This window comes from Phyllostomus discolor, chromosome 12, assembly GCF_004126475.2.
Source record: "Phyllostomus discolor isolate MPI-MPIP mPhyDis1 chromosome 12, mPhyDis1.pri.v3, whole genome shotgun sequence".
NCBI lineage: Eukaryota > Metazoa > Chordata > Mammalia > Chiroptera > Phyllostomidae > Phyllostomus > Phyllostomus discolor.
The window spans coordinates 16,226,484-16,235,518 of record NC_040914.2 but is presented as its reverse complement, the minus strand read 5'-3'; the positions used below and the strand labels follow the sequence as shown (position 1 = coordinate 16,235,518).

Below are 9,035 nucleotides of genomic sequence, written 5' to 3'. Positions count from 1 at the left end.
GAGGGGCGCCTAGAGGGTCGCTCACCAGGGGACTAGAGTCCCTCGGGAGTGTGTGCGCGCGTGTGTGCGCGTGTGCGTGCGTGTGTGTGTGTTTGCAGGGGTCCGGTCCCCATCCAGGCGCTGGCGAAAGGGAGAGTGGATGGGTTGGGTCTGCGACCTGGTGGGTGCTGCTTCACTGGGCTTTTACTACCATATTTTTTCTTCTATTACTACAGTTGCTCCATCCTAGCATCACTGATTTTTAAGATAGCGGTTAAAAAATTAAATTTGCAGTTTAAGCCATTCTAAAGTGTACAGTTAGTGGCATTAATTACATTCACGGTGTTGTGTGACCATCACCGCTACCTAGTTCTGGGACACTTTCATCACCCCCATGCCATCAATTTTAAGATGCAATTTCCAGTGGTGCTGGCATTTACGGCGGGGCTCAGCGTCAATATTTAGCGCATCTCTGATTTAGAGGAGTAAAAAGGGGAAGAAACCCTAGGTCTTAGAATCTATAAGAAACGTGGTATATTACTACTACTACTACTCTGTGTGGACCTGACCTGGGAGAATGTTTGTAGGGGATCCTGGAATAAGAAAGGGAGGTAATTATAGCCCAGGGTTTCTGGATCTATTCCGATCTCTGCTGTGACACTTCAGGCAGGTTACTTGACTTCTCTGATTCTTTTCTCTAGTTTGTGAAATGGGACTCACAACAGTGAATGCTCAGGAGTTGTTTACACAGATCAGAGGCTGTTCTGAGTGCTTCACGCATCTCTCGGCATTTAGTCCTTCAAGAGCTCCTTGAGGCCAGTACCACTGTCAGCCCCGCCTTATAGATGGGGACACTTCCGTACAGAGCCATGTGCTCCAGAAGACACAGAGGGTAAGTGGCAGAGGTGGGATTTGAACCTGGGCCAGCTGCAGTCAAGAGCCCCTCTAAGCCACCAGGTTCCATAGGACACTCTTTCTGCTAGGGGCCCCAGCACATACTAGGTCCTCAACACATGATAGCTCTTCCTGACACTAATAAACACAATGCTGTGCATGCTCATTCATAGTAACAAGGGTGATGGAGAAGGTGGGAAGGGAAAGAGTTCCGTCCTTGGAACCTCAGCCCTGCCACTCACTCGATGTGGCCCTCTGTTCTGGTGGTTTCACCCCTCAGAGCCTCAGTTTCCGCACTGGTAAAATGCAGGTGCTCTAAACTTGGGATTGCTGGGAGGACTCGGTGATGCAATCCATGTGAAGGGTTAGCAATGCCGAGCACTCTGAAGGGCAAATGTTATCATCATCATCATTACGAGGAAGAGGAAGCCGGGAGGTAGTGGACGGGGGCTGTGCGGAGAGAGAGTGCAGTCTGGACACAGGGAACTGTGGCGTGGTGAGCATGCTGGTCTGGGTTTGAATGCCAGCTCTGCCACGGGCGTGCTGTGCAGCTCTGGACAAGTGAGTCTCCTTCTCTGGTGACTTCCTCCACCAGAGGGTAGGGTCTCCTCCTTAACAAGGCTGCCATGCGGATGACATTGGGTGAAGTGGCCTTTCTTTCAGCATGTTTCTGTGTCATCGTCACATTGGAGCCAGGCACTGAGCTGCTCCCTGAAGTGTGACCTTTTCTAAACCTGTCCATGGCCCCAAGAGATAGGTGCTAGTTTTCATCACCTTGGACAGAGGGGGCAAGTGAGCCTCTGAGGGTCAAGCCACGTGCCTGGGCTAACCAGCAAACAAGGGGGAGAGCCTGGGTTCAGACCCTGGCCTGGTCTGGCCTGCGCCCAGGCCCCAGGGCACTGGGCTCTCCCACCCTAGGACAGCTGTCTCTGGCCACTGTTTCAGTTCACACTCATCCGCTCCGCTACCTCCTGCCGGGTGCCTTGGGCGAATTACTGCCCCTCTCTGTGCCTCAGTCTCCCCATCAAGCCTTGGCGCCCTCTTTTCTGGGGAGAAGCATCTGGTGTTCTGTGAATCGATTTTTCAGAAATGCTGAGATGAGGGACTCCGGCGTCCCTGGGTCTAGATTCAGTATCACTATTGTTCTAATGAATGATCATTTCCATTTGTTCGTCTGGAGCGCACACTCTTGCTCAGCACCTCCCTAGACATGAGCTCACCAGGTAGGTGGGATTCCCCACCCCAACACATTTTACGGAAGCAGAGAGTTTAGGTAATTTTCCTGAGGTCACACAGGTATTAAAGCCTAAAGATGTTTTGAATCTAGGGCTGTCTGACTTCAGAGCTGTATCCTTAGCCCTGGCCGGGTGGCTCAGAGGTTTGGAGCTTCATCCCCTGCACCAAAAGGTTGTGGGTTCGATCCCTGGTCAGGGCACATGCCTGCGTTGCAGATTTGATCCCTGGTCCGGATTCTCTCCCACATCGGTGTTTTTCTTTCTCTCTCTCCGCTCGCCTCCCCTCCCTCCCCCATCAATAACGACATCTCGAGGATGGGGGGGGGGCGGCGGGAGGGGGAAGAATGAATGAATGGCCAAGCCATTACAGCCCGACATGGGGTTAGAAGGAGGCCGACCCTGACCCCCTGTTCTCCATGAGACCTTTGTCTGGGCATGGTGAGCAGGGCAATGAATGACCTCTGCTGTTTTCTGGAGAATGAGTCACTGTTCTAACAGGAATGAGAAACCTGCCCTACGTAGCAGGAAACCGGCGCTTTCTGGGAGCCAAGAGAAGAGTCCTGGCCCCTAAGATCCACCAACCCTCGGAATGAAGGGGGACTGAGTGCCCGGGCAGGTGGGGAGGACAGAAGGAGCAGGGCCCGCGGACTGCGGGAACTCACCGGACAGCGACAGCAGCGGCAGCAGCAGCAACAGCAGCAGCGTCAGCAGCGGCGGCGGCCCCGCAGCTCCGGCCATGGTGGGAGAGAATACAGAGAGTAGCTCCGCGTGCGGATCCTAGAGACTTCGGAGATAACCCTGCTCAGAAATTCCCAGGATCCGTCCAGCACCCCCGAGCCAGCGCTGGAGGGGGAGCGGAGGGGCGCGGCGGGGCGGGGCGCGGCGGGAGGGGAGGGGCGGGGCGCGGAGGCAGAGCAGTTTCCGGGAGCGGTGGGTCCTGGGCGCTGGCAGCTCCCGATGCGCGGATCCCCGCTGGACAGGGTGAAGGCGCAGGCGACCTAGAGAGTCAGGGACTTTCTGCAGCTCTTTGCTGGTAAGTGACAGAGCTGAGATTCAAACCTACAATCGGGACAGACCCTGAGTTCTTAGCCAACCAGTTTAACCTCCTCCCCCATCCCACTGCGCCCCCGGACTCCAGGCGAGGGCATGTTGCTGCTCCTCTTGGGGCCTCGGTTTCCTCACAGGGGTGATGTAAGACTTAAGCAACTGCTTAGCCTGATTCCTGGCAGCTCTAAGAATGACAAGTATCATCGTCACCTTGCTGTTATCATCAAATACTAATGTTGGTGAGAGTTCACGTACCTTTATTGAACTGGGGAGAGGGGGGAATGGGGAGTTCTTGTTTCATGGATAAACAGTTTCTGTTTTGAAGATGAAAAGAGCTCTGGGGATGGATGGTGGTGAGAGCTGCTTAATACCAGGGAGCTGTGTGCTTGAAATGGTTAAGATGTTACATTTTACGTTCTGTGTATTTTACTACGATAAAAAAAAAACAAAACAAACAACCTAAAACACAAAACACAATTATGTTTATTGAGCTAGACAGTATTGCGGGTACAGGGATGTGCCAGAAATAAATACAGCGCCAAATTCCTGCCTTTATGGAGCCCACCCTCTCCGGGAGGGAAACAGACCATTCATGGGTTAGCACCCAGGAAGCTCTCCTAGTCCCCAGCCAGGTGGTCCAGCAGCCTTCTCTCCGTGGTGTCTCCTCCGCCCCTGCTGACATTCCGGCTCCAGCTAGGGGGCCCAACTCACCCCATACTCCGATCTTTCCCCTTGGGCATCTATGTGACTCCTTGGCGAGAGGAACAGAACCTCTCTCTGAAAACAAACCCTCAGAGCCTTGGTCCTGAACAGTTCCACATAATGGCAGTGATACAGGCTGCCAGCCACTGAAACTCAAGAGTGGGGTCAAGGCAGGGCTGGGGACAGGGGATGGGGTCAGGTTCAGAGATGGAATCGGAGTGGGAGGGTCAAGGAGAGGCAGGGTCTCAGGGATGGGGCTAGGATGTGGTGAGGGCCAGTGGAAGAGGGAGGGCCTTCAGTGGCTGGTATTCCTGGGCCAAAAAAAAAAAAGAGTTAAGTTCAGTCAATAAATAGTTGGGAAGGCCAAAGGATCCATGCTGTCAAAATTGCTGGATTTGCCCTGGCTTGTATGGCTCAGTGGATTGAGTGCTGGCCTGTGAACCTCAAGGTTGCTGGTTCGATTCCCAGGCAGGGCACATGCCTGGGTTGTGGGCCAGGTCCCCAGTGGGGAATGCGACAGAGGCAACCACACATTGATGTTCCTCTTCCTCTCTTTCTCTCTCCTTTCCTCTCTCTTAAAAGTAAATAAATAAAGTCTTTTAAAAATTGCTGCATTCAATAAAATGTCTTGTGTCAGGTCTAGATGAAATTGGGTGAGGATGTGCCCTGGCTGGTGTAGCTCAGTGGATTGAGCACTGGCCTGCATACCTCAAGGTTGCTGGTTCGATTCCCAGTCAGGGCACGTGCCTAGGTTGTGGACCAGGTCTCAGGCTGGGGGCCTGAGAGAGGCAACCAAATGATCAATGTTTCTCTCTCTTTCTCCTTTCCCTCTTGCTCTAAAAATAAGTAAATAAAATCTTTAAAAGAAAAGAAATTGGGTGAGGATGTGAGGAAGGGAGACTAGTGCCAGTCGGAACGGGTGGGTTGAGCCAAGGAGCTGCCTGATTCCCCTGACAGCCACTCCCCTGGCCCCTGCTGACCCCTCAGCTGTGAGGGGTCTCTGTGAGAGGTGTCCCGGGGTCTTACTGAAACTACCCTCCTCTGGTTCCCACAGCTCCTTGGGATCCCCCACTGGGGCCCATGGCCCTTTTCTCCTTGGATTCATTCGATTGAGATATACTTATTGAGCCCCTACTATGTGCTCAATGCTGAAGAACAACAGTGAAGTCCTGTCCCCCTGGAAGTCCCTTGCTGGATGGGAGTTGGGGAGAGAAAGGTAAAAAGAAGTAGATGGGTACTATACCGGGGGATGGTAAAAGCCACGAAAAAAAATAAGAGGGGCCAAGGAGACCTGATTGGCGTGGCTCACTCGGTTGCATGTTATTTCACAAAGTGAAAGGTGGCCAGTTTGATTCCCGGTCAGGGCACATGCCTGGGTTGTGGGCTTGGTCTGTGGTTGGTGTGCATGTGAGAGGCCAGCGATAGATTTTTCTCTCACACATTGATGTTTCTCTCCCTATTTTCCTCCCTCCCTTCCTTTATCTCTAAAAGCAAATAAATAAAATCTTAAAAAAAAGACAGGGTAAGGAGACTAGGAAGAATTTCTTCAAATTCCCTCCTTTGCGGCTGTCCAACACTTTGAGTCCCCTCCCTCCAGTGTCCCCTCCCCAAGGCATAAGTCAGAAACTCCCAGCTCCCAGCGTTAGGGTTTCCTGTAGCGGGTGGGGGCCTTTGAACGAGGTGTCACCCTTGAGTTGCATTTGGAGGGGAAAATGCGACCTGGTTCTGAGCAGATGTTTTATTTTTTACTTGTTTTTAATAATTAAAAAATTACTGATTTTAGAGAGGGAGAAAGAGACGTCTTATTGTTCTACTTATTTATCTATTCAGTGGTTGATTCTTGTATGTGCCCTGATGAGGGATTGAACCCGCAACCTTGGCATATCAGGATGATGCTCCAATCAAATGAGCTACTCAGTCAGTGCTCTTGTTACAGGCTGCAGCCAAGAGGGGGGACCCCAAATGGGCATTTGAAATAGGGTCCAGAACTCAAGGTGTCCAAGAGATTTTTAAGATGTCTTCACCCCTTCTCCCACAGGTGTGAGTTGGGGGAAGGGACACACGGAGCAAGAACATTCAGGGCTGTTTTATGCAGCAACAACTTTGCAGCTAATCCATGGCATGGTCATTTGACATACCTATAGCCTTTGGCTGGTCACTTAGATATGCTGAATAGCTGTGGCCATGCTCTTGGCCAGGGCATGGAAAGGGACTCCCCCCACCACCCGCCCAAGATGTGACTGGGGGGCAGGTCCCCCGAGTTACAGCACCTGTGTGGGAGCTCGGAGAAGATTGGCTGCATGACATGGGGCCACACCTGCCCAGACCCAGGCAGCTAGAAAAGCTGGAAAGGACGGGAGATTGAGGGCAAGTGTGGTCGAGTGTGGGAGGAGTTGGAAATGGGGCTGCAGAGGAAGATTGGTGCGGGGATTTAAACCCAGACACAGCAGCCATTGAAGAGAGAAGCACGCGGTTTTGGCTGCGTGGGGCTCCTGTGGCCCTGGGAGAGAGGACCATGTGGCTGGAGCAGTGGAGAGAGAACCTCGTGCCTCTGCCAGAGTGGGGACCCCTGCAGCATTAGTAGGGGGAACCACCACCTGGCTTTAGCAGAGATCTTGGCGACACATCTGAGGGTGCCGGGAACCCAGGGAGGTCTCCCAGCCAAGACGGATTACTGGGAAGAACCGTGGGCTGCCTGAGCCAAGGACTTCTATTTCTTTTCCTGAGATATGGTACCCCAGACTGGGCAAAGGGGGAAGGAAAGACTGTATGTGCTTGTGGGTGTTTTAAGGGACTTTAGGACTTTGATGAAGACATTAGGTCATTACTTTAAGTTTGTATACCATTAAATAAACACTTCCTTTCCTTTTCACGAATCTCTGACATTGAGAGACATCTTTCCTATAGATGGCAGACATAATGGACCTGGGGGTTCCTTTCGGTAATAGTATATCGTCCCAGGCCCCCCTTGTTGTTCTGTAACACTCTGAGCAGGTGTTTTAAAACTGTGGCCTGATTTTTTCCCTCCGCTCAACCTGTCCCAGGTGGGTCTGGTCCTTCCGCCAGGATCCCAGGATGAAGACAATGTGTGAGAGCTACAGCTGGCCTGGGGTCAACGTGTAATGTGAGAAATTAGTGATGCAAGCCACCAAGATTTGGGGGTGGTTTCTTATTACAGCAAAATGTAATGAAAGCTGGCAGATAGAAAAATCAGCTCCGAGGTGATGAGTGGAAGCAGAGACCTAAATGAAGTGAGCTCCGCAAATGACGGGGGTGTTTCAGGCACAGCAAAGAGCAAGTGCAAAGGCCCTGAGGCGGAAACCTGTGTGATGACTGAGGACCAGCAAAGGGGCCAGCATGGCTACAATAGAAAGAGCGATGGAGAGTGCAAGGAATAGTTGGAGGAGATATGAAGGGGCCAAACATTCCTGGGCCTCCTAGGCCGTGGAGAGATGTTTATGTTTCATGGAGATGACGAGACCTGAGAGAGTTTCGTGCTGAGGGTGTGCTTGGACTTGTGTTTTAATAGGATCCCTCCGTGGGGAACAGACTGGGGGTGGGGAGGGGGAGGGTTGACGTCAGCTGGGAAGCCACTGCCATGGTCTCTGGTGTCAGAGGGAGGCTCATTTCAGGGTGGTGGTGGGGGGGGGCGAGGGTGAGAGGTGGTTGGATTCCACTGTGCTTTGATGGGGGAGACCCAGGACGTTGCTTACAGCCTGGGGGTGGGGTATGGAGTTGCCTCTTTCTCACCCAGGACCTCAGGCTCTGGCCCTCCGGAAGAGGGTGGTCCCTTTGAGGGATGTGGGGGTGACAGGGCAGCAGCAGCAGGTGTGGAAGGAAGAGCAAGTTTGGTTTGGGACACGACATCCGCTTGTTTCTCTGTGTCTCCCAGGCACAGGTCTAAACTGTTCAAGGGTCGGGCCGGTTCTAGGCACTGGTCTTCACGCGATGGCTGACGTATCTACTGAAAGAAAAATAAGCGAGTGAATATCTCCAATGGACCTGTTGAAGTTCCTCGGAGTCCGGCCATGGGTTTCCACCTTCTGGATGCAACTTCCTTACTCTTCCATCCCAATGTAGAAGAATAAACAGTGGCATTGTTCTGTCTCTTCTTGCGTTTCACTTTGCTTCATGATCTTGTCACAAAAGGATGTAGCAAGTGCCTCATTCACTCATTCACTCACTCCTTCACAGCCGTGTGCTGTTCCATGAACAAGCCCTGCATTTTGAACCCGCCCTGGGTGGACAGGCCCTTAAGGTGTTTCTGACCTTTGCTCTTACAGAGTGTGCTGCGCTGAGGATCTGTGCCCCTGCCGTTTCCCACGTGTGTGACATCATCAGTTCCACTCGTTCCTTGAAGCTGGGTCCCAGGCCACGCACGTTTGTGGTTTCAGAGGCTGTCGCCAAGTGTTACCCAGCACTCTTTTTTTAAAAAATATTTTATTTATTTATTTTTAGAGAGGGAAGGGGGAGAGAGAAAGAAAGAAACATTAATGTGCGGTTGCTGGGAGTTACGGCCTGCAACCCAGGAATGTACCCAGGCTGGGAATTGAACCTGGGACACTTTGGTTCCCAGCCCACGCTCCATCCACTGAGCTACACCAGCCAGGGCTTTACCCAGCACTCTTGGCAGCCGAGTAGGAGCCTGGCAGTGTATTCTACCTACAGTAGTGAACTGAAGCTTTTACAATTTTAGGTGTGAAGCTTTGCCCCAAAGGATCTGATGTAGGAACCTAGCGGGTGAGGAGGTGGAGAGATGGAGGGAAAGAAAGGGAGGCAGAAAGTGGAGTGGGAAGAAGACCGGGGGCGGGGGGCGGGGTGGGAGAAGTTGGGAGAGAGAGCAGAGAGGGAGGGGAGAGAAGGAGGCTGGGAACTGTGGAATAGGGGTGGGGTTTCAGAGTGTGGCTTCCTTGGTTCAAACTCCAGTTTCACCGATTAATAGCTGGTGACCCTATGCTATTAGGGTCGAGTCTTTCGCCTTCTTTTTCTCATTCGTAAAATAGGGGATCATAAAAACCTGTGGTGATGGTTAAATGGGTTATTTGGCAATAAGTGATATGGTGAAAAAGCTGTTTATCGATACAGCTGCTCAACAAGTGGCAGCAAGTACGACGGGTGTCCCGAGGCTGTGACAGCCCCAGTGTGACCCTGCGGGGTTACTACTGCCGTGGGCAGGAG

General features: G+C 52.3%; 1 long non-coding RNA gene across 1 annotated transcript; it reads left to right on the top strand.

Annotated features, from left to right (window-relative positions):
- Window positions 1-2,986: 2,986 nt before the first annotated feature.
- On the top strand, window positions 2,987-7,968 carry LOC118497713. The gene is made up of 2 exons (XR_004900234.1): window positions 2,987-3,141; window positions 6,902-7,968. It is a non-coding gene; the product is annotated as an uncharacterized LOC118497713 (long non-coding RNA).
- The last annotated feature ends 1,067 nt before the right edge of the window (window positions 7,969-9,035 follow it).